Raw genomic sequence first — 24,400 nt, 5'->3', positions numbered from 1 at the left:
ATAAGTCAATGATCAGCTTAGAGCCATTCCCTAGATAAATTACATGGTTTCTTTGTATCTTATCAGAAACTAGTATGTTCTCTTTACATAAAAAGTCATTCTGCAACTTATGGACTTTCGATTTAGGTTTGGAGGCTAGCTTTATCTCCTGTGAGTCAGGAAGTCACAAAAATGTCTGCTATAGAAAGAAATTTATGGGTCAAATTTATTGATTTTCTTCTTCAGAGAAATACAAGAATATATATGTATGCCTTTTGTCCGGTAAACATACACAATTACTATATTATCAAAGATGTTTTGGTTGTCAGGTTATCCAAGTAAAGTCTAGTTTAACCTAAAATGTGGTTGAACTACTATTCTCTACAGCCTTTTTTTTCCTTGTAAGTCAGATTCATAAGAGATTCCTTGTAAGTCAGAGATTCATAGTATTGTATTGTTGTTATGTTCCCTAGACATTATGCATTCCAGGGTTCACATATTCAAATACATATATAGGCTGGGAGAAATAGGTGAAATGGACATGGTGGTGAATGGAGGGCCCTCCCCCTTTCTTGGAGGGGGGCCAGGGGGTCACTTCTCAGCTATAGACAATTGTGCCAATTGTAACGAGGTGGGGGAAAACAGCTAACTTTAAAATACAAACTTAAAATTTCAAATTACATGTGAAAGATCCTATTTTAAAATGTTTTCAACTAATATATACATATATATTTTAAAACCCAACACTGTGGAACCTAACAGAACTTTTCTGCAGATTAGATTTAGTTAAAAAGGCTGCCAGTTTGAAACTTAGGATCCAAGCCAACCATCTCATTTTAGAACTGAGACAAGACTCCAAGCCCCAGAAAGATGTTGCAGACCCTCATTCCAATGTTTTAACTAGACTGAAGACTTAAAGTATGTCTCTGTTTGTTAGACATTCCCCCTTCCATTCTACATTCAGTGATTCATGGCTGAATAGTTGGAGGTTATGGGAAAACACAAAGATGTGACAGGATGAGGCTACTGTGTACCCTTGATCTCACACAGCCAGCCTGCACAGCCTGCACTGCGTGAGATGAGCCTGACTCAGTCTGAGGAAGCTTTCAGGATGGCAGCCTGAACTTCACCCCCACCCCTCATTGTTCTTGCTAGCAACTTATTTTTCCCTTTTCATTTTTCCATCCTGTAAAGCATACTGTTACATCTCTTAGAGCTGTTGCTGCTCTGAAGTGCTCCAAAGTGATGTCTCTATGTGAGTGAATACAGCATAGAATCCATGATTTGGGTATTCTTATACTATTTTGACATTTACTCGACAAATATTATCTAGTGTTCAAAAGGTCATCAGTAGTGAAAGGGACTGAAGCTATTTCATAGAGCCACACTCACTCAGTGGCCCTGGCTAGATGACTGGTGAGGAGTTTACATTTTAAAATATTTTAAATAAATACTGAAAATATTTATTTTTGAACAGTTCTTGTCAAGTGTTTCTGAAGTGAACTTTGCTACAAGTATGAAATTATCTGTACATTTATGTTTTAAGGCTACATTTGTGTTTTTGATACTGATGTATTTCTTAAATACATTCACTGCAGATTTGGGAATACACACACACAAAAAAAGTGCAGGAAGAGAACACATTGCTACACTGACTGAGGGAGTTACACAGGATTAATCCTGGATGAATATGGAGTATTTCCGATTAATAGTAACACTTGGCTAGCACATTCATTGTTTGGGATTCTATCCCTAATAAAACTTCCTGGACAAGCAAGTTGATCTTTCAGATTTATTGAAAAATAGTTTAATTCTCATGAGCATATTTCAAACTCTGTACAAGGACAACATGGACATGTATACTTTGGTTAATTGCTTGGTTGGCTGGAACAACATAGTTCATGATTTCATACACAGCTCCTTGGATGTGAAGCGTTGGGAGCTGCAAAAATGCTGACTTCCATATTAATTGTATTTCATGTGAAGAAATAACATTTCATGATTTTTAACTAGAGTTTTGGGGTGAGTCAGAAAACAGAGATGGAAAATGGTGGTCTGATGATGCAAACTCTTGTAACTGACTCAGAAGATGCCATGTTGATGACTGCAGATGGCTTGATGGCTCCCTCGTGAGGAGGCTCAGTCTAGAGTGGAGTATCAATGCATGAAGAGAGTGGAATCTGTTCCAGGCCAGCAGGGACCAGAGTGAGATGAGAAAGGGGCCACAGAGTGGCACCCTCCTGCCTCTTCTTAGAATGAAGCACTTTTTCTGAGAGTTCAGCATTAAGAAAGGATTAAGCATGAAGTATTCAGCTGCTGGGGGGAAACTCAGCATCCAGGGAAGAATGTTGTGGGGGATGTGAAACAAATGCAGTCTTAGCATCTGAAGTCCCAGTTTAAGTTTTCATCTCAGACACTGTAGTGTTCATCTCTAGAAGTTCAATTTCAGTCTTTTTTGTATCTCCCATGTCTTTATTTAATATGTTCAAACTTCCATCAAGCATTTTGAACACATGAAATAGTCATAATAACCATTTAATGTCATAGTGTAATAATCCTATCATCTGTGTCATTACTGACTGGGTCTGTTTCTATTCATTTTTTTTCTTTTTATGGGTTGTACTTTCCAGTTTCTTTGCATGCCTGGTGATTTTATAATGGATGCTAAACATTGTGAATTTTACTTTGTTGGATATTGGATGCTTTTGTATTCCTACAAAAATTCTCCAGTTGTTTTCTGAAAAGCAGTTGAGTTACTTGCAAATAATTTAATTCTTTTGAGTCTGACTTTTATGGTTTCTTAGGTGGGACCAGAGCAGCAATTAGTCTAGGGCTAAATTTTTCCCATTCCTGAGGCAAGAACCTACTGAGTATGCTACCTGATGCTCCATGAATTATGAGACTTTCCATTGTGGCTGGTGGAAATAGGAACTATTTTCTAGCTCTTGATGACCTCTGGGGCTTGTTCTCTCTAATACGTTTGGGTGATTATTTACCCACATGCACTGAAGCACAAGGGGTACCCTTTGCAGATCTCTGGATTCTCTGTGCAGCTCTCAACTCTCTGGTACTCTGAACTCTAGTCTCCATGGCCTCTCTGGACTCCCAGCTCCATGTCCTTAACTCAGGGAGGACCCCGAGTTCCGCCTGGGTGTACCATCCCTGTATCATGCCTGCAAACTCCCTCCAGGCAGGGGGCTGGGACAATCCCAGGTCATTTGTTTCCTATCCTCCAGGGATCACTGCCCTTTGTTATCTCATGTCCACTCTCTTGAAAACCATTGTTTCATATATATGTCCAGTTTTTAAAATTGTTTTAGGTGGGGAGGTAAATCTAGTCCCTGTTATTCCATCTTGGCTGGAAGCAGAAGTCTCTGGGTTTGAGTTTTGCTCCTACATCTTACATGCTACTTGATTTTGGAAGAACTACTCAGCCTCATCCTCCTCTTTGCCTATTTATGAAGTTGGGATAATACTGCAATGATTAATCGATGGAGTCATATAGGGGAAAACATGTTATAGTCTAGATGATTAGGCAAAGGAACACTCATACACTGAGAGTGGGCTTTTACCGAAAGGACTGGAGCTGAATGAACCTTTTCTCTCCTGAGCAAGATTGCCTGAGCCCTTTTTTCTTGACCACACAGGGATAACTACCTTCTTTGTTGCCCTCTAGCCAGTTAATGACCTTGCCCTTTTACTTTTCTGAACCTGCTGGTGAAGACCTTATAGGACAGACAACTCACCTCCTCCCAGAACCCATGGGGCAAAAAACAAGCTTATCTGAAATGTTTTGCCAAAGCTATACCTACACAGGATTATAGCACCACCAACAAATTCTGTGTGATTTGTAGTAATAAAAATCTCATTTGTTCTTATTTACACCTTAATTTAAAATAATCGTTTTCACTAAACTGTGAAGTAGAATGAATCAAACTTAATTGAGAACATCTGCCCACAATTATAAATATATGGAATTCACTTAGTTATAATCAGTACATTAACATTTGAAAAGAAAATGATTTTTTAATGCAAATATATCTTTCTTCTGACATATTAAAATTCCAACATACTAAAGTAGTAACGTGAGTAAAAAAATAAAATCCTATGGCTTTTTTATTGCATGTTTATTTAGGCCAAACCAGTATGAGGCAGCTAGATTAATTACTTTTATACTATTAAGTACTGTACATAGTTAATTATTTCATCTAAGTTGTGTCTGAGCCAAACCTGTGAATTACTATTCATGCAGGGAAATGATGATAATTTATGTACTCCCTCTATGCTACAGCTTGTTAATATACTATTTTTGATTTGAAACTAGATGTTAAAAGTTTGCAAGAGGCTTTTAGACTACCCCATGACATAAGTTCTAAAATTATGGATTTGAAAAATAAGGTTGACAACATGCTATGATAGGAAGTTATTTAGATGATGGAATTTTAATAGATTTGGTATGAAAAAATACATTCTCCCATGTTTTCCTCTGATCTGTTGACACTTATGCTTTGAGCCTGTGTGTGTGTGTGTGTGTGTGTGTGTGTGTGTGTGTGTGTGTGTGTGAGAGAGAGAGAGATTCTGCTTGATTTTATGATGTGGTTGTTTTTTGGGTCCTTAGCTTCCTACACATCTACCACATGCACAAAACCTGTTTTCACCCACTCTCCCAATATGGCTAATCAGATATTTAATTGTAGCTACAAGTGCCCAATAGCTTCAAGCAGTTAGAGAGATGCTCACAACTACCATGAACTTTTCAAGATAAAGAGATGACACTGAATCTATTTTTAAAATGTGAGATCAACTTCTCAAAACTTCAATAAGAGATTCCCAGAGATACTTGTACATAGTGAAGTGAAAGAGAACTTTATATGTTTTACAGATCCAAATATTAAAAATTTAACAGATGTCATTAAAGTAAAAGGGCAAACAAAGAAGAAATGAGTAAAAACAAAAAATGTAACTAAAAAATAAAGAGAGCTGTCATGGAGCTGGCTTGCTGCTCCAGGTGGCCCTGGATGGGCAGCGTTAGCATCAACTGGGAGTTTACGAACAAGACAGCCTCAGGCCCCACCCCAGACCTAGACAGAATCTGCATTTTAAGCAGATTCCCCAGGTGACTTGGGTGTTCATTAGAGTTTGAGAAGCACTAGTCTAGAGGCACATGGAGTTTCCCTCTCATGTAGACTAAAGAGCCATCCAATCGCTGAGCTCACTGAAGTGTGGCTCCCCATGGACAGAACCTGAGAACAGGACAGGCAAGTTGAGGTGGCTGGAGATTCTGTTTTCATGGGGAGCCTCTGGAGTACAAAGGAAGCAAAGCCCCAGTGAGGCAAAACTGTGCACAAAAATATATGTTTCACATAATACAGAGATCTAGCAGCTCTGTTCACAAGATCTTTTAGAGAAAAATAATACGGATCCAGACTTCTTGCTGTGACTTTGGCCAGAGAGTTTTTGCTTATTTAGAGGAATTGAGGAACATCTAAAAGGATGAGAAGTGTGCCACCTTCCCTTGAAGCCCATTCTGGCTTGTTTTCTTCTATGAAATATGTGAATTTTATCATCTGAATAATTTTAACTAACTTTTCCCCCTAAAATGCAGGCACTTTCTGCACAATTTCCTCTTCTTGCAGAGGCTTTCAAGCTGTTCAACCACTAGAGGTCTGTATTACCTATTTTAAAAAACCATTACTAGCTGGCTAAGACTTTCAGCTTTCAACTTCAGTACCTAATTGCATGTTTTAAGATTTAAACTCTCAAGACATAACATCAGGGAATAAAAAATCACAACACTTTAAGAAATGAAGGAGCAAACCGAATAGGAGCCGCCCTTCCATTTGGAACAGGACTGAGTCTCCCATGTTATTTCTAGCAGACAGCTGAGCACAGCTTCACACTCTTAACACGGAAATCAATGGCCAACCACAAATCATAAGAACAAAATTTATTTTCTTCAAAATGCCTATGCAAAATAGTTTTTATCTCAATATATTTAAAACCTGTGTTTTAACTTCAAATTTTAAAGCGTTTATTTTCCTATTGGAACGAAAGAAAAATAAAAGTGGTTGAATTCCCATTTGGTTTATTTAAAAACACCAATTTTACTACTTTTATGAGGGCTTTAAAATAAAATTTCATTTAATTAGGTCATACTATATAGGTTTAAAAACTAATGTCCTTTCAGTCTTATAAGGCTCTGTTGCAATTTTATAAACTAATGCATGAGACTGAGCTTGCCTGGTTAAAGTTATAATAGAGGTGACACTTGCTGGTGGCCTCTACTGCAAGTTGGATACCCCAGGTTTTCACTGCGTTCCATGTTCACCTGGAGATTTTCACTAGAGTAGTCCATTTGGGTCTACCCTCTGCCAGTAGAAGCCCAGGCTCTGAGCCTTGCAGAAACCTGAACATGAGGCATCCCATTTACAGGGCCATCCTGATTAGAAATGATGAAACCTTTCCCTAGCATATGGGGCAGGCCTCCTAAAGAACTCCACACTCACGTATTCACATATTTAAGTAGAATGGTTGAAAATATTACAGACATAAAAGCTGTAATTTACTGAGTATTGCATAGAGGTTTGGGATTCTGATGCTAGATCTTCATAGATTCTAATTACGCCTGCATTTCAGTAAGTGGCTACATTTGTTGCCAGGCAAGGTGTAATACTAGGAAGCTCACTTCTTTTAAAAGGCATTATTGCATAATGTTCCTGCCCTGTAAGGCCTCTAAAAGCATAAGGACGTCTAGTGTGGCTTCCCTCTCAATCTGTCACTTTATTAAAACACAACAATTTCCAAGTGTTATTTGGCAGATCAGCTGGGTTCATTTCAAAGGCTAATATTTAACAGAGGGGAAAATAACTCATCCCAATCCTTTTAAAAATTGTTTTCTACGTATTTGCAGGCAAATTGCCTAGTGTTTTATATAGATCTCAAAGCTAGGATTCAAGAATAATTTTAGTAATGTCTTACACTGCTTGTCTACATAATCAAAATGATCAATTCTACAGCAGAAGGAAACTAATTCACGGCACAGTAATTTGTACTACAGACCACCATATTTAAAGTAGTTAAGTTTTTCTTCATTTCCTGTTACATTTCTGCCGATGGCTGGTGGCATATGAATTAACAATTTTCCTCACTGAAATGTGACATTAAAATATCTGCTTTATTCTATCCCGAACATTCCTCTCAGAGCTCCTGACTCTTCTACTATAATTCAAAATGATGTTAGCTTATACTTGCACCCAGTATCAGTATAAACCTATAATTAAATACTAGCACAGTGCTCATTTATATTTTTTAAAATGCTGCAATTTTAGCAGTTAATTAAACAGTAACAGTAAGATCTTAGCCTCTGGTGAATTTGGTGGGTTATTTCTGGGAGAAAAATGGTTGGAACCAAGGTGTTGGAATTACTCCCAAATTTGAGTTGCTGGCCCTGGCACTGGTTAGCCATTTGGGAAATTTAGGCTCAGTTTTTGTAAAGAAAATGGAGCCAATAAGATAATTTAGCCTACGTTTTTTGTTGGATTAAATAAGAAAATGCAGTGCTTGACACCAGTAAGTGTCCAATTAATATATGTTCACTATTATTTTCTCTGATCCTTTCTGTCTTCCTTTATACAATGGCAACAACAATACAAAGGCAATAATTCCAGTTATGTCTAAGTGTTGTGAGCAATAGATAAGAAAAACCACGTGTGTGAAACAGTACTGGGCACCAGTTGCTCCCGCAACAGTTTCCCCAAAGTTTTTGCCCTTAAAACTAGATCACTTGAGAGAGTCTCAAAGATGATTCATTCTTGGACTTGAGATTTATTTTTATTTTTATTTTTTGAATAAGGAGACTGTGCCATTGAGATTAATTCATCTCTTTTATTTTTTATTTTTTCTGATCTGAATGATGGCTTAACTCTGTGACTCTACCAGACAAAATACTGCATTGAAACAAGAGTCCACCAGGGACAGAAACCATTTTCAGAGCAGTTAAAAAACCAAGGTTAACTTTTCAAATTCAGAGAACTCAAAGAAAAAACCATAATCTTGCTTAAAATGCAACTTTGATTATTCCACTCCTTGTGACTTAGAGATGTGTGTTTTCTCTAAAATGCTGTATAATATCTCTTTTCAGGACAGAAATCAGTGGCAGAAGGATTTGAAGGAAATTGTGATGAACTAGTTTATTTTTTTTTAATTAGGAATGAAAACTTCTTGTTTAAGGTTATGTATTGCATATTCTCAAAATGTTCTAGTTCCTTACATGGCTGGTTTTATGGGATGTTAGTAATATAAAAGGTACTGGGAAATAAATTCCTGTATAGTTATAAATAAATAACTGTAGTTGCACTAGTTATAAATAAATAACTGTATTTGTACTATTAACCAGCCTTAGGACCTGAAATTTAACCAGGCTTAGGACCTGAAATTCTACTAGATCTTGTTCTGTTTGGATTATATTTCAGTTTAAAGAGCCACACATCTCTGTCAACTCAACACAACCCCATTTCTAGGAGCCTCCTTTTTTAGTTCTGTGAGACCAGGGCTTCTATGAGAGAAGTATGGTTCCGTTGTGGGATAGGGGAGACTAGGAAAGGGAGTACAGCTGAGGAGCTCTGCCGAGGAGGACGAGGGCACTGGTGGAATGCTCTGAAAAGGGCCTTGCTGAGGACCACCTTACCGTTTCCCTAATGTTGCTTAGACCTGTGGATCTCTGAACACAATTCAGTTTAATTTGCTAAAAAGGCATTTCGACAGGATACGATCTGGGGGGTAAGTGCCACTGTTGCATAGTGTTTAAGTATGCAGCTGTGATCTGGGTTAACAAAATTCTGGATTTCCATCAGGGTACTAGTTGTTTGAAAGTTATCCAAGTCACAAACTCTCTAACGGTCAGAGAAATATGAAGATTAAATTAAATTAATTAATACAGTCTCAGGTTCTCACTAAATGATAACAATTTTTAGCACAAAGCACATGTATATATGAATACAAGGGTAAACTTTCTTATGGTCCAATTTTTCTGATATTAAAATACTTTCTAATGATAGCATTTAATTACCAATTTACTTAGATTTAGAACAATTTGAAGTATGCTTGCTAAAATCTTATTTGACTAAAACAGTGACAATAAGCAAGAATAATGACATTTATTTTTATCAGAAATTGCATTATTTTCAAAGCCCTTTAGGCCACAGAACTTCCCAGCATCGAGCTACTGTTGTTTTTCTCAAATAAAGGAAGCTGCATTTTTTTCTCCTTCTACTCATGATTATTTCTTATTTCTTACTCTGGGGGATGTCTCTAATGGAGGCTGGTGAGGCAGCTACCCATTTGGGGGAGGCATGATATCACAGATGCTTGCCTTTTCCTTGGCTCCCATCTGTTGGAAATAGTAACTAAGTCCTCTGCCTAAGCTGGTAGGAGAGGAGCTGTAGAAAATCAAATTAGCAGGAGAGAAACTATTAGTCTTCATTTTCTTGTTTCCAACCTGCGAACACAGATTGTTAAATACGCCTATTCCCTAATCCTCATTAGGAAATCTTAAAGAATAGCAGGACATGAAAAAAGCATGGGGATTATGAGAAAATGCTACCACTGAAAAATAACACAAAGTGAGGATAGTTTTCTCTCATTCAGATTATCTGTACATTTTTAGAGTTAGCCTATTTGAAATTTTCCTTTAAATAATTTTATTCCTACTTATATGTGGTTGGATGATACACACACAATCCCAAATATATAATTTTATTTAGAATTTTCTTATTAGACTTGAAGACAAAATAATTTAAATGGAATAACTAGTACATGACATTTTGCACTCAGTGGTATCCCTAGGACTTGTTTGAATACATTGCCGTATTTGTCTAAAAGGGCAAAGCTTTCATTAAAAATAATCTAGTGGCAATGTTGCACAGCCCTAATGCTCTACTACATGAAAAGTTATATTTTCAGGCCCAGAGACACAGGATTACAGATCAGTGATAGGCAATGCATATTTGAAGTATACCAAAAGCACCAAATAAGGTAGTTGAGTATCCAGAAGGAACTGACATAAAATGCAGGTGTCTAATTACTAGAGTCATTGCCACAGAACCAGTCACTGATGACTAAATTATGCACCTGGTTTCTTGGGAAAATCTGCAGTTTTGGGAACATTTCACTACACTTCAGAGCATTTTAAGTCTTTAAATCATTTAGCTTTTAAAATCCCACCCATTTCTCCTGTTCTGGCATCCATTCTAAATACGTCTCTAGTTCCTGTCAGTTCATACTCTTCAATACTTGATTTCACTTTTATTATCCACTCTTCTCTGTGGTTTCTGAAGACCCTGGCATACTTGCTGTGCCTTGACTATGCCAGCACGTTGCTGCCTTAGGGAATTTGCATTTGCTCTACCCTCTGCCTGGAGCCATCTTCTCCCAGATGTCCACATAGCTTCCTCCTTCTTCCTAAGGAGACCTTCCCTAAACACTCTTTTTAACCTGAAGCCTCCCTTCCACTTTATTTCCATTTTCCATGCCATCCAACATATTATAAATTTTACTTGATTGTTCTCATCTTTATGCACTGGAATGTAAGTTCTATGAGGCCAAGCATTTCTGTCTACCTCGCTCACGACTTTGTGCTCAATGCTGAGAACAGTGTCTGGCATGTAGGTGTCCAAAAATACTTATTGACTGAAACACAATAGAATCTGCTGCAAACTGTAGCCCTAAGTAGGAATACCTAGTGTTTAATATCCTCTTTCAGTAGTATTCCTATCATCATGACATTTCTTTGATATTCCTATTCTAGAGGCAAAGGGAAGAAACTTTAAGGTACCTCATAACTGTTCAATAGCTAACTTCTAGGTCATGATAGTTGCAAACTGAAATGCCATTGGGATTTGGGCAGTTAAATAACTGTGTGAAACACCCAGTATAAGGCATTAAAGAGTGCCAGAGTCTGTGACAAATAGGAAAGTTTATATATTGCCCTACGTAAAACCATTGAGATTTGAAAGAGAAATTTAAAACATAGCCCTGTCTGAACAAAACCTGTCTACCTGTGGTTTCGAAGCCCTTTTTGGCTGCCAGTTGTGGCCAACAGGACCACAAGGACATTTTCTAAGTCATACTGTTTTTAAATTATCATACTGTTTTATTTTCTACCTCTTTTCAAATATATTCTCAGGCTTGGGTATGTGACTGACTCCACATCAGGACAGGAATACTCAATTGATCAAATCTAATTACATTTGCTTCCCAACTAAATTGTGTATCACCTTCCCCTCTTGTGAGAGGAATGGTTCCTCTTGGGTCCTCGGCATCTGATTATTGCAAACCTAATTGATTTGCGACATTTCATTAATAAAGTTAACTAAAACTAATTATACATATTGAGTAAAAGTTTCCTGTGAAATGAATTTTTCTATTTAGCTTAAGGGTTCTTAATTGTTAGACTGAATTGCTGAGGAAGATTGCAGAATTACTTTCTCTTGGGAGACATACATATATATATATATATTGCCCCCTCCAACCAACATGGATTGATGGATGGTGATACCATAGAAACCAAAAAAGAAAAAAATGATTAAATATGAAAGTTAAAGATACTGAAGCATTGTCCTAAGAAAATAAAACTGCAAAATAGGTCACGCAGATCTCTTTAAGATGTTAAATTAGGTCTGTTGTATTTGTCACATTATCTTAAGGGGTTTGAAATTCAAATTTTCAAATTTATCCACATTTATTGTTTTATTCATAGTGTAGATTTTTTCCTTCACTTAATTGGTGAATATTGTATTTCTCACTCTTTCAGAGAGTATGTTTTGTCTAATTCATCCATCTATTTAAATCTAAATTCTAGCAGAAGTCCAGGGGGAGCCTCCTACCACCTCAGTTGCCCCAAACTCAGCTGATACATTTTGAGCCAGTATTTTTCACAGGACCATTTCCAGCCCTCCTTCTTTGTTTAGTCATGTATAGATAAACATTCTGTAAGTGAAAGGAAGACTAGCATTAATTTCATTAATGGTTCAGTGTTGAATAAAATATGGCTGACCCATTACTGCTATACAATAACTTTGTATATCACATGAGATGCTCTTATGATAAATAATCTGAATTTGCATTGCTTTCACTTTCCCAAAGCAGACTGGATTTCTTGCTTTGCATTGTTAAGGAAGATACTTAGCTGTTTTATCTTCCCACTCTGTTCACTGACCAGGCTGGAGGGACCAGGAGGCAGCAAACTGCCCATCTTATTTTTCCTTTTTGATCTCGGAGTGTTACTGAGGAGCAAAGGTGCAAGCTCTAGATCAAAAGACAGCTCTTACCCCCTGGCTGGTTTCATCTACAGTGGCTCTGTTTTTTTCTGGTGTCTATACTGTGTGCAGAAGTATTTTGGCCTTGCCTAGAGGTGGGGAGGAAGAATGCTGCTTTGGATTGGATTTTGGACTTGCAATACCTTGTTCCTATTGTCCCAGTTCTCTGGGTGAGTTGAACATTTGTTTAGATTCAGGAAAGGCATTGAGGCCCAGTTTCAGATAAATAATTATTTTCCACCAGGTCTGCACTGTATTATTACATTTCTGAGATATACTAGATCTTTCTGGAATTTAAAAAATGACTCATACATTTAAATCTTCTTAAAAGTCTTAAAAGGAATGACTAATTGAAGGGAAAAGACAACAGCACTCTTGATTCCAGCTAAAAGCTTTTCCTGTCAGCAAAACAGGGCCTCTAAATTTAAAAGCTATTTCTTTGAGCTCTTTCAATTGTTAAAAATATTAATATTGGTTGGGTGCAGTGGTTCATGCCTGTAATCTTAGCATTTTGGGAGGCTGAGGCAGGAGGATCACTTGAGGCTGGGGGTTCATGAGCAACCTAGGCAATGTAGCAAGACCACATTGCTATTAAAAATTAAAAAATAATTAGCTGGGCATAGTGCATGTGCCTGTAGTCCTAGATACCTGGGAGGATGAGATAGGAGGATGGCTTGAGCCCAGGAGTTTAAGGCTGCAGTGAGCTATGATCATGCCACTACACTCTAGCCTAGAGGACAAAGTGAGACTTTGTCTCAAAAAAATCTGTCTGTCTGTCTGTCTATCTAAATCTAATTTAAATTATTATTTTCTATAGAGTTATGTGCTAAGCACATCTGGCTATATTATTTAAGCAAAGAAAGAATGTTACTGAGAATTGTGTGCATAGGTTATTTGGAGTAAACATGTTTCATTTTATTGGAAAAAAAACCCAGGCACAAATGGCTAGCATTTATCTTGCTTTTGTTTTCTGTTAGTAAGATTCTGAGATTAATATTTAAAAATTCCAAACTGGTTCTAAACTTATTTTACTTATGCTTTCATTGAAAAATGATACTATTAAATGTGTAAAGGAAATATCAGCTGGATATTTATATCCCTTTTTCACAGCTAGTTATATAGCTATTTCAAACCCTTGATGCTTTGATGACTCAAAGACAAATTTGTTTTTAATTTTTTGCCTTATGTAACACATGATCATTAGTCCAGGAACTAAATGTAATTGAACTGCTAGGTATAAGTGACTAGAAAGTAACTGAGACTCACATTTTATTAATGTTATCATATTAGTGACAACTAGTGATTAAGAACTTTAAGAATACAGCAGGATCATTATATTGATGAAAAATGAAAAATTACTGTTATCCGTGACTGTGTTAGTCTATTCTTGTGTTGCTATAAAGGAATACCTGAAACTGGGTAATTTATAAAGAAAAGAGCTTTAACTGACTCCTGGTTCTACAGGCTTACAAGGAAGCATGGTGTTAGCTTTTGCTTCTGGTGAGGCCACAGGATGCTTACAATCATGGTAGAAGGTGATAGGGAACCAGCATGTCACATGGTGAGAGCAGGAGTAAGAGAGAGGGGGGAGGTGTCACAGTTTCAGAGCAAGAACTCATTCATTAACATGGGGAGGGCACCAGGCCATTGATGAGAGATCCGCCTGCAGGATCCAAACACCTCCCACCAGGCCCCACCTCCAACACAGGGGATCACATTTCAACATGAGATTTGGAGGGGCAAATATCCAAACCTTATCAGTGACACACAATTTAAATAAAAATAAAGGCTTCTAAGATGTACATTTTTATTAAAAAATAAAATAAGAAGTATTCTAGCCCTTATTTTGTTTGGCTTTCCAACTGCTTAAAAAATCAATTAATTATGTCTATGCAATGGTGAAATGTTTATCATTATTGGAAAACTAAAGAAAATCTTACAGAATTTTACAGAAGGTAATGAGTAAGGAAGAAAATATTGGCCTTTAAAAATGATCCTGCATCTTTTTTACTTTGGCTTACTTGGAGCTGTCAGCAATGTTGGTAACCAAGCCAACAGCCATATATTTTAGTTCTTAATATAACTGTGGGTACTTCTTTTCACAATTTTAAGAAATCACGAACTGCAACTTTAGAAAAGCACATGAAACATTTAATCCTATATATTTTAATATGCAAACAAACAGGAAAAACAAAAAGTGGTCTGTGAGAGCTGTATATTAGATAATCTAACACTGAGGAAATCAGAATTTCAAAAGTATTAAAAACTTCCCAAATAAGTTTAAAAGAGCAGAAAACTTTCTTACCAAGTGGCCATGAAAGTCTGCTGCATTATTAATAAATGTGTTTACAGCAGTACCGTCCAGCAGTACTTCCTATGATAGAAATGTTCTAAATCTGTGCTGTCCACTAACCACATGTGTCTACTGAGTGCTTGAGATGGGGGTAATGCAACAGAGGGGCTGAATTTTTAGTTTAATTTTAATAAATTTGTATTTAAATGTAAATAGCCACATATAGTAAATGGCTACCATAATGGATGATGCAGGTCTATAAATTTTAAGCCATTGAATATGGTTCTTTATTCATTTAAATGTGCTAATCAGGTTTTTCCTATTTGTCATGAGTAGATTTCAGCATAGTCATGAGTAGATTTCAGCATAAACTTTTTGGTCCTGTAAAACAAGCTCTGAAGTGCTGTTTACACATCACTGGTTTAAATCAATAAGAGATCAGAGTTCTGTAGTTTTAAGTTGGTAAAAGTTTTCAAGGGAGATTGCAAAGTTCAGAAGGTCCTTTTGCGAACACTTTTTGTATTTCAGTATACTGCCCACAGATTGAGATAGGGCCTTGGAGATTATTTTACAGGAAAACCAGGGCAAAGTTGCTAATTAATATTAGAACTGGTATAACATCAGTTCTTTGACAAACAAAAAATAGCTTCTTAGAATTAAGTATGTTTTGCTTATTCATCTGAAACTTAAAAGTTTGAAAAAGTTTAAAATTTCACAGAATGTTTTCTTCCATGTTTTGTTATTCCTAAACAAAACATCATAGTTATTTTGGAAGCTTTGCTACAAATGTGTGAATGTTAGAAACCAAAGACTTCCCAAATACAGTAGAAGGAAGGCTGATTCCAAGAATCATTTCCAGCAGGAACCCCCTTGGGTAAGTGTCCTGCTTTTCCTTCTAGTGGGCTGATGGGGTATCATGGACAAAACTCCTTCTGTTCAATACTTTTAAGATGTAAAATAAAGTACACTGTCTTTGTGTCATCCTAGGATATGCATCTTAATACACTCTTTCCAGAGCTGGATTTTTGCGGAAAATCTGCACAGTCCAGATTCCCAAGCTTCGCTATACCTGAGAAAAACACAATCAGAAAAAAAACCTCCCAAAACAAAACATCCCTAAAGATATCCATTGACAGAACTCTGTAAAGCGTTACTATTTTTATCTCCAAGATTAAAGGCATTCTAAATAGTTTTCTAACACTACCACCGTGGAGTATCTTCCAGAAAATGATTCCTACTTGCCAATCTATTACAGCAAAGAAGAAGCATCCCTCTAATATTTATCTACCCACCCAGCACCTATGTATCTATCCCCTACTTTGATAAAATGGTAGCACAACATATTCAGAATAGGACAAGCTACTCTTCATTTTCCCGGGAGGGGACTAGGAGAAGCCGAGGGCTTGTTCTTTGAACTGAGTTTTTGTAAGGAGGGGCAGGGGGAAATCTTATTAGTTAGGTAAATCCCGGACTCTTGTTATGAAAAATATCACATAGGCCCACGTAAGAAGAGTTAGATAGACAAAGCAGTCCTGGCTAACCCTGCTGAGCTCCACAACAGGTTGTGAGAGTTTAATGCCCTGCCATGTGACTTATGCCTGTAAAGAGGCTAAGAGGGCACTTTCATCTCCAATTTCACATTGTCTTTTTTCCTATATCTCATCATTGGAGGAAGGTGGAAGTTTGTGAGAATGAAACTCCAAGACATTTGGGTTTTCTGAAGGTGAGAAGGTGAATTGTTCAGGTTTATGGTCTTACGACTTCTGAAAGTGAGCACTGGGGTATCAAAGAACCCAAATCGCCCAGGAAGTAGCTGACAAGAGAGTACAGTCATTTCCCTCCTGGTCCTCTTAAGCCTTACACAGGAAGAACACTGCTCAAAGCAATCACCTGTGGCCATGTGGAGTCCTTGCCAAAGGACTTTCTCACATGATTCATTATCAGTACATGAATGGAAATAGCTTAGTAATTCTGATGTTATTTATGTTTAAAACCATATAAATACATATGCTCTTAATCTGTATATTGGAGGGGATGTGGTAACACTGGGATTTCATTATTTTCTGCTTCCTCTACTTCTTTCACAAGATAATGGTGTGTGTGGGTTTTTGTGGTCTCCCCACCGCTGACACATTAGAGAAAACTGCTGACAGACCCACTGCTGTAGATGTAAGGCATTTACCTGGTGCCGACCTTCTGGGATGGCATCAGTGAGTTATTCAGATAAAAACCCAGCCATTTTAGATCAATTTGTCAAATATCAAACCTAAAAAGAAAAAAATGATTAACGCATTTCACTGAATATAGTCAGGTTTTTATTTTTTAATTTACAGAGTAAGCTTCAATACTGCATCCTAAGAATATTTTTGAAGGGAATGAAACCGTCTGGTTCACATCAAGAACTTATTTTTCCTTATATAGAGCTAGACTGCATTAAGTGGTGGGCATAGGATCTCATCATCTTCCTGCCTGTGGTCAACGTCTTCCCCAATGCCCTTGTAGATATACATTAGGCAAAGAGAAAAAGAATGTTTTAGGGTAAAATAGTGCAGTCTCATTCCTAGCCATTTCTTTCTATAGACATGGCTACTAAATGTAAGAATATGAAAATAGATTGGATTTTTACTTGTGAATCTACAGCTAAACTTGGTTAAATGATTCTATTACTTAGTATAAAGCTTATGCAAATTTTATTTTACCATAATTTAAAAAATACCTTTTTAAAAGATTACCTTTTCTGTTTTTCTTTTTCACAGAAGTAATGCTAACGTGTCATATAAATGTCAAGTTACAGAAGGATGTAAAATAAAAGTAAACATCCTTACCCTCTATTACTTCTCTCTGCATCTACTTCCCAGAGGTACTACTAATAGTTACCTATGTCTCCTTCTAGGACTTGCATACACATGCATATAAATATGTATATTCATAAAAATGCATACACATGCATATAAATATGTATATCTATAGTTTTTTCTTTTTGTACATCATAGTATTTTCTTCTTTGTTTCATTTATTTTACTTATGATGGCTAGCAGATTTCCTACATCAGCATATATAAATCTACCTCATTCATTTTGATGGCTGTACAATATTTCATTCATTGTACTGACACATAGTTTATTTAACCAGTCTGCTATTAATGAGCCTCAATCTCTTTTTTTCAGTTTTCCTTTTGGCTGCTACAAAAATGTCTCAATAATAATATTTACATACATGCACTTTTGTACTTATACGAATGTATCAGTATAATTCTAACAGATTGTTGAACCAAATTGTTTGTATATGCTAAGTTTTTGATAGATATTCACAAAATGTCCTCTGTTAAGGTTATACCAATTTATAATACCAAGAATCTGGGTTTTATCGAATCACTTTTTCTTTATCTGATAAGTAAAAGGTATATCTTTGTTTTGACTTTCATTTCGTTAATTATGAATGAGGATGAACTTCTTTTCATTTTCTTATTGTTTCCATAGTAATTCTTCTACTAGTTTGCTCAGCCATGGCTTTTGCTCATGTTTCAATTAGGTTGTTTATTGTTTCTCACATTAAAGAGCTCATGTTATGTTAAGGAAACTGGAATTTTACATGTAATGGCTGGCAAATAGCTTTCCCAAGTTTCTTGTTTAGATGATAACTTTGTTTATGGTACTTTTTACTGTATAAGCATTTATTTTTATGTAGTCAAATTCATCAATATTTTTCATTATATATAGGAGGATTTTTTAAATAAGAATTTTTATTTGAAGTTGAAGAGTTATTCAAGAAGATTGTATATAGGTTAATTTTTAAACCAACTTTAGCATACCAACTTTAGCATTTAGGCATACCAACTTTAGCATTGTTATATAGAATAATGTTAGCACTGGAAGGACCTATTAACAAAAGAAAGTTCCCATAAAATGATTTCTTCTATAAAATATCATGACAGTGTGAATTCTGTGGACTCTTTGTGAGACACTAGTGTACCATAGAACAAAAAAATGACAGAAAGGGTCAGATTTATAGTACCATTCTCCAGAGAGTTAATAGTAGTTGTCTAGTACCTAACATCTAGAGTGAATTATAAATAAGGTAATAGAAATTCCAAGACAAATAGAAAGTAAAAAATATAAAATCAATAGAGATCCATTACAGAAAATTTTGTAGGTACATACAAAAGAAAGAAAGAAAGAAAAAAATCATCCTCAAAAGCGCTTAAAATTTGTTGTATATTCTTCCTAATTTTTCTTATTGGCTCCACAGATATGCATGCATTTAAAAAATATGTGAGTGATTTTACTAACAAATCAATCCTAACATAATTAAATTAATTTCATTAAGATGCCAATAACCCAAGACCTTAATGGCACCTTGACAAGCATCTACCAGGTATACACATACATGGGATCACACTTATGATTCATGTGTTATACACTGATTTTTTCACTTACTATTATCTTTCCTTGCCACTGAATATTTTAAAATATATAAATTATATATTACATTTTATATTCATATAAAATATATAACAACTGTAATGTTCTATCATATGGCTTAAGTTAATGGAAATTAAAAGGAATAGGAATAATTGTGTGTTCTCTCAAAAATCCATTCTGGTAACTCAGTAGATAATAGACCAGAACATACTCAAGAAATCATTACCCAAGAATCACATCAAATTCTTTTTCATTCATGATAAAGTGGCAGCAATTAGCTGTGTAACTGGGGGCTGGGAGACATCATAATACAATGTGTTTTATATGAAGTGACGTCATTTGAATGGGAAAGAGAGATTATTAAAGCTGAGTTAATGGAAAATTCTCATTCTAAGGTCAGGAGCATTTGAATTGATGGCAAGAAGAATTTGAGTCAAAAAGTAAAGTATATGTGCTGATAAAATTGTAAGTGTGAAGGAAAGTATATGTGCTGATAAAGTTAAGTATATGAAATTTACTAGAAAACAATGCTATGCTAAGAGAATTTTTCCAACTGTTAAAAAGAAAAAAATGCTATGCTATGAGATTTTTTCCAACTGTTAAAAAGAAAACCTTGTGCAGATTGCATTCAGCCACAGTCACAAATATTGGGGCTTAGTGAAACCAGAGGATCTTAAGGGCTACAGAGGGTGATCACTGGTACTTTATTTTTTATTAGTACTAAGAAACTGTGCCTGCTATGTGTAAGATATATTTTGGGTATTTCTCCTTCTCTGAAACTTCCACTACTTGTCATGATGGCAGCCCTGGATTGATTTTTCCCTAACCCGTAACTTACAAATTAGATGTTGTAATGTCAGTGCTACCTGAATATCTACAGTTCTAGATTCAAGAAGCTGGTGAAGTTTTATCTCCTATAAATTTTCTCAATACCATTGAAAAAGTGGCTGCTCAGTCCTGTTGGCACAGGTTTCCCCTCAAACGTGATCCCGGGGAACCCATACACACCTGTCTTTTGACCAACATCAACAAGACCCTGTCATAACGGAGATATTTGGACAGATCCAACTGATGGCTGTCAGAGAATCTACCTGCACTGGGTGAAATAGTTCAGGGACTGAATCATTTGGGGAGTCACTGGCTTAAAATACATCACCACTTGCTTGAGCATTGACTGGTTGGTAACTATATTTTACTACATTTTTGTAAACCATGCCTGTAGTAAATAAGCATTTACATTAAAAGCTGAAAAAGTAATATGCAATTTGAGTTGGAATGCTGAACAGTCTATGTGTATGTAGAAAACAGAAAATAACTTGTTCAATCCAAGAGAGAATTTACTTTATAGCATGAGAGCACCAAAAAGTAAACAGAAAATTTTGGAATTTTGTGGGAAAAAATAGAGATATCAAAAGTTGTTGTTATTATTATTATTATTCGAGGCAGGCTCTTTCTCTGTTGCCCAGGCTGGAGTGCGATGGTGCGATCATGGCTCACTGCAGCCTTCACCTTCCAGACTCAAGCAATCCTCCCAACTCAGCCTCCTGTGTAGTTGGGACTACAGGTCCCAACTACTACATGGTGTATGCCACCATGCTCTGGTAATTTTTTTATTTTTTGTAGAGATGGGGGTCTCAGTTTGTTGCCTCAGCTGGTCTCAAACTTCTGGCCTCAAGTGATCCTCCCTCCTTGGCCTCCCAAAGTGCTGGGATTACAGGTGTGAGCCACCACACATGGGATCAAAAGTTAATTTTTAAAAGTATGTCATCTACTATTTTTTAAAAAAGCTTTATTGAAGTATAATTGATATACAAAAAGCATGCATATAAAAATATATTTTAGTGGATTTGGACAGGCTGTCATAGTTTTGGTATTTTTTCAAACAGTTAAAGAAGGAATTTCTAGAATTTCCCATTATTGCACTTAAAGGTAAGGTGACAGGAAAACATTAGACCAAAATGGAATAGATCTTGTTTGCTTTCAAAAAAAAATCTATGAGGGAAACAGATTTTGATCTCAAATTAAAACTTTAAATAAATTTTCAAATAATTAGTTGGCCTTAAAAAGTAGGTAGCCCAGTATAGAGCAGACACTGTAGGTAACAGCTAAGAGAACAGGCAATGAAATTAGAATTCTTATGTTTACATCTCGACTGTATCAGTTACAGCTTTTGGGTAAACTACTTATCTCATTATTACTTGGTATCCCAATCTATAAAATAAGGATAAAACAGTAACTATCTCACACGGTTGTTGTGAGGATTAAATAAAAAAAAATTTAAAGAAAGACTGAACATTGCGTTTGGCACGTTTATGTACTCAATAAATATTAGCTTTATTAAAAATGTTAGTTAAAAGCCAAGAAAACACCTCTTCATAATTATTCTAAACAAGCCACAGGTAAGGTACACTGTGTTTCTTTTCCCTTAATGTGCATTTGAATCACCTGAGGATCTTGCTAAAATACAGATTCTTATGCAATCAATGGGTCTGGACAGGGTCTGAGATTCTGCAGGTCCACCAAACTCTCAGGTGATACTCATGATGCTAATACGGGAAATGGGATCCGTGAGATAATTTTAGATGGTTTCCTCCTAATTTGTAATACAATGTGTCTCAACAGGGGCAATGAGGACGGGGCAGAAAAGAAGGTGTGGATGAAATGTACAGATTTCATATGCCCCCTGGGTGATTCCAGTATTCTTGTCTTACCTGCCTCTGTTGTCTTAAGAACCACCGATTTGATATTCCAACCTTTTATTCTTTTTAATTTTTTCTTTCCTTACTCTTTTCTCCACTTTACCCTTGTCATTGCTGCTGTAGACTGAAAAACTGTATTCATGCTTAGCTCTTCAATTAGCAAGACAAAAGCATCAAGTTTGTCATTGTGTGTAAATAGGACAGTGTATCTAAATGAGATTAGAAAAATTATTTCTTAACAATTCTTTTTTAAAATATAAGGGTCTGAAAATGTATTTAACATTTTCTGTAGTTTTAGCCAAAAACAAACAAATAAGCAACAAACAGGCAAGCAAGTGACTCCGCGGAATATTTAGTAAAAGAAAACAAGGATGCGTTAGGTGCCGTCCATACTATCAAAGGAGTTATAATCTCACGAGGAGGGGAAAGGAGCAGTGGTTATTACAGAAGTGGCCAGAACCAAACAGTGTGACCACTTTAGACATTCCATCTGGTCTGAAAGGCAGGACAGAAGGAGGGGCCATTTTTAAATGGCTTCCCACCCTACTAGCATTAGACTATTAGAGACCCATGCCAAAATATATGCTTAGCTTGACTACTATCTCTCTACGGCAAAGACCATTTTTATACTTTGGCGTGTGTCCTCAGGGCCTAATATCACTCAGATCCACAGTATTTCCTCTGTAAGTATCTGCAACTGTTGTTGATATATTTTATAGACATAATTCTTCATTTTCCCAAGTGGATAAGAGGAACTTTGACTCATATAGAATGAGAAAATATCTAAATAAACTTGGCAAATTAGCAAAAACAAATTCTCTTTAAAAGTACATAATCAGGCCAGGTGCTGTGGCTCATGTCTGTAATCCCAGCACTTTGGGAGGCCGAGGCAGGGAGATCACTTGAGGTCAGAAGTTTGAGACCAGCCTGGCCAACATGGCGAACCTCTTCTCTACTAAAAATACAAAAATTAGCTGGGCGTGGCAGCATGCACCTGTAATCCCAGCTACTAGGGAGCCTGAGGCAGGAAAATCATTTGAACCTGGGAGGCAGAGGTTGCGGTGAGCTGAGATCATGCCACTGCACGCCAGCCTGGGCAACAGAGCAAGACTCTGTCTCAGAAAAAAAAAAAAAAAAAAGATACACAATCGTATGTGTATTTCTCAATATTCTTATTTTGTAGTTAAGCATACAGAGTACTTAAATCCATTGATCTAAATAAAATTTCTACATTATTTGGTGAAGATGAAGGCATCTATGTGTGTATAAGTGGACAAGAAATCACACAGAAGTCGACTTAAATTGAAAGATTATTAATTCTATGATTTTAAGTTTTAAGAAAATCTAGAATTGGGACTTGAAATAGGAAGGCACATTGTAATAATAGGAAACAAGGCACACTCATTTTTTACCCATTTTCCAAACTTTTAAATGTTAAAAAAAATTACATGTGAGATTAACAACACAATAAAAATATTCTTGGTAATAGGAAGGAGACTGATAATCACTGAGCGATTCTAGACATTTGTTTCTACTTAAGACAGAGAATGCACCTATTGAAGAAACAAACATAAACAAAACAAAAACAAATTCAAACCCTTCTAAATTAACTATAAGAATAATGTAATCATATAGCATTTATACTACATAATGAATTTTTTGTTACCTAAATATTTTGGAAGACAATTTTGATTTTCATATGCAAGAAATTTTTTCCTCATGTGAGCATCTGCTTTGATAAGGAAGAAGAAAAATCAGATAGCAAATATTTTAATGTTAATACAACCACAGCTAGCAGCAATAGTCACTAGTCCTTTTATGACTGTTCTAAACATATACTCTGTTTTCTATTTCCAGTTGTCTAACTTGTCACTAACGTAATAACTAGGGAAACATCTGGCAATTTATAGTTCTTTAAATTGTAAGATTTTTTTTCTGTGATTGAAACATTGTATTTTAGAGCTTTAATAGGATAACGGTAGTCACTTGCCAATTTAGTTGAATATTACCTTAAGTCCCTGTAGATATTCCTTGATTTAAGATGGCTTTATATATTAAGCTATTAAAAAGTTGATTTTTAGAAGCTAAAGTTCATATTATGAATAAAACAAAATGTAAAGTGATAGCTAAATTTAGGATACAGATCGATCAAATTTACTGTTGCTTATCAGAGATTGAGTATACTGCTTTAACAAGCACCTACAGTGAAAAGAAACACAAACCACATAATCCAATGATCTTAGGCAATTTTGAAAAAGAATCATTAGGACAATTTTGAAGAAAAATAATAGCATTTCCCAATCATTACGTGTTGGAAAGCTGATTTGTCAGTTTGCTAGATAACATGGGAGAAAAGTGTTCCTAAGCTAGGCTTGGACACTTGGTCACATTTTGTTGCTCTGGCTCCATATTTGTTTATTGACACAGCATATCTTCAAAACAACGTTTTAATCTTTACAACACTTGGACTTACTTCAAACTTCTAAACACAATTCTTAATTTGGTAGCCTACTTGGGAGACTCTTCGGCATTCTCCAATCATGACTGAGCAGAAAAAGGGCTAGGTAAACTAATCAGCATGCGGCTAGAGGGCAGGAGCTCGCATTAAGCAGCCAAAACACGAAAATGTGAGGGGTCACTATTTTTGTCCCTGTAACAAATTTGAAAGCAAAATACAGCAACTCTCAGTTATCT

The 24,400-nt window shown here is 36.0% G+C and overlaps 1 protein-coding gene across 2 annotated transcripts in view; it reads right to left on the bottom strand.

Annotated features, from left to right (window-relative positions):
- Nucleotides 1–24,400, bottom strand: part of AGTR1 (angiotensin II receptor type 1) — a 45,127-nt gene that overhangs the window by 18,159 nt on the left and 2,568 nt on the right. Inside the window, exon 2 of one of the 2 annotated variants that reach the window (XR_010116437.1) lies at nt 16,769–16,852. The exons of the other annotated variant lie outside the window; for it this stretch is intronic. The gene's annotated coding sequence lies outside the window, so the exon portion shown is untranslated. Of the gene's footprint in view, nt 1–16,768; nt 16,853–24,400 lie in introns of those variants that run through there. 2 annotated transcript variants of the gene reach the window in all.

The sequence above is a fragment of the Symphalangus syndactylus genome, chromosome 17 (genome assembly GCF_028878055.3).
Source record: "Symphalangus syndactylus isolate Jambi chromosome 17, NHGRI_mSymSyn1-v2.1_pri, whole genome shotgun sequence".
NCBI classification, from domain to species: domain Eukaryota; kingdom Metazoa; phylum Chordata; class Mammalia; order Primates; family Hylobatidae; genus Symphalangus; species Symphalangus syndactylus.
This window is presented reverse-complemented; position numbering and strand designations above follow the sequence as displayed.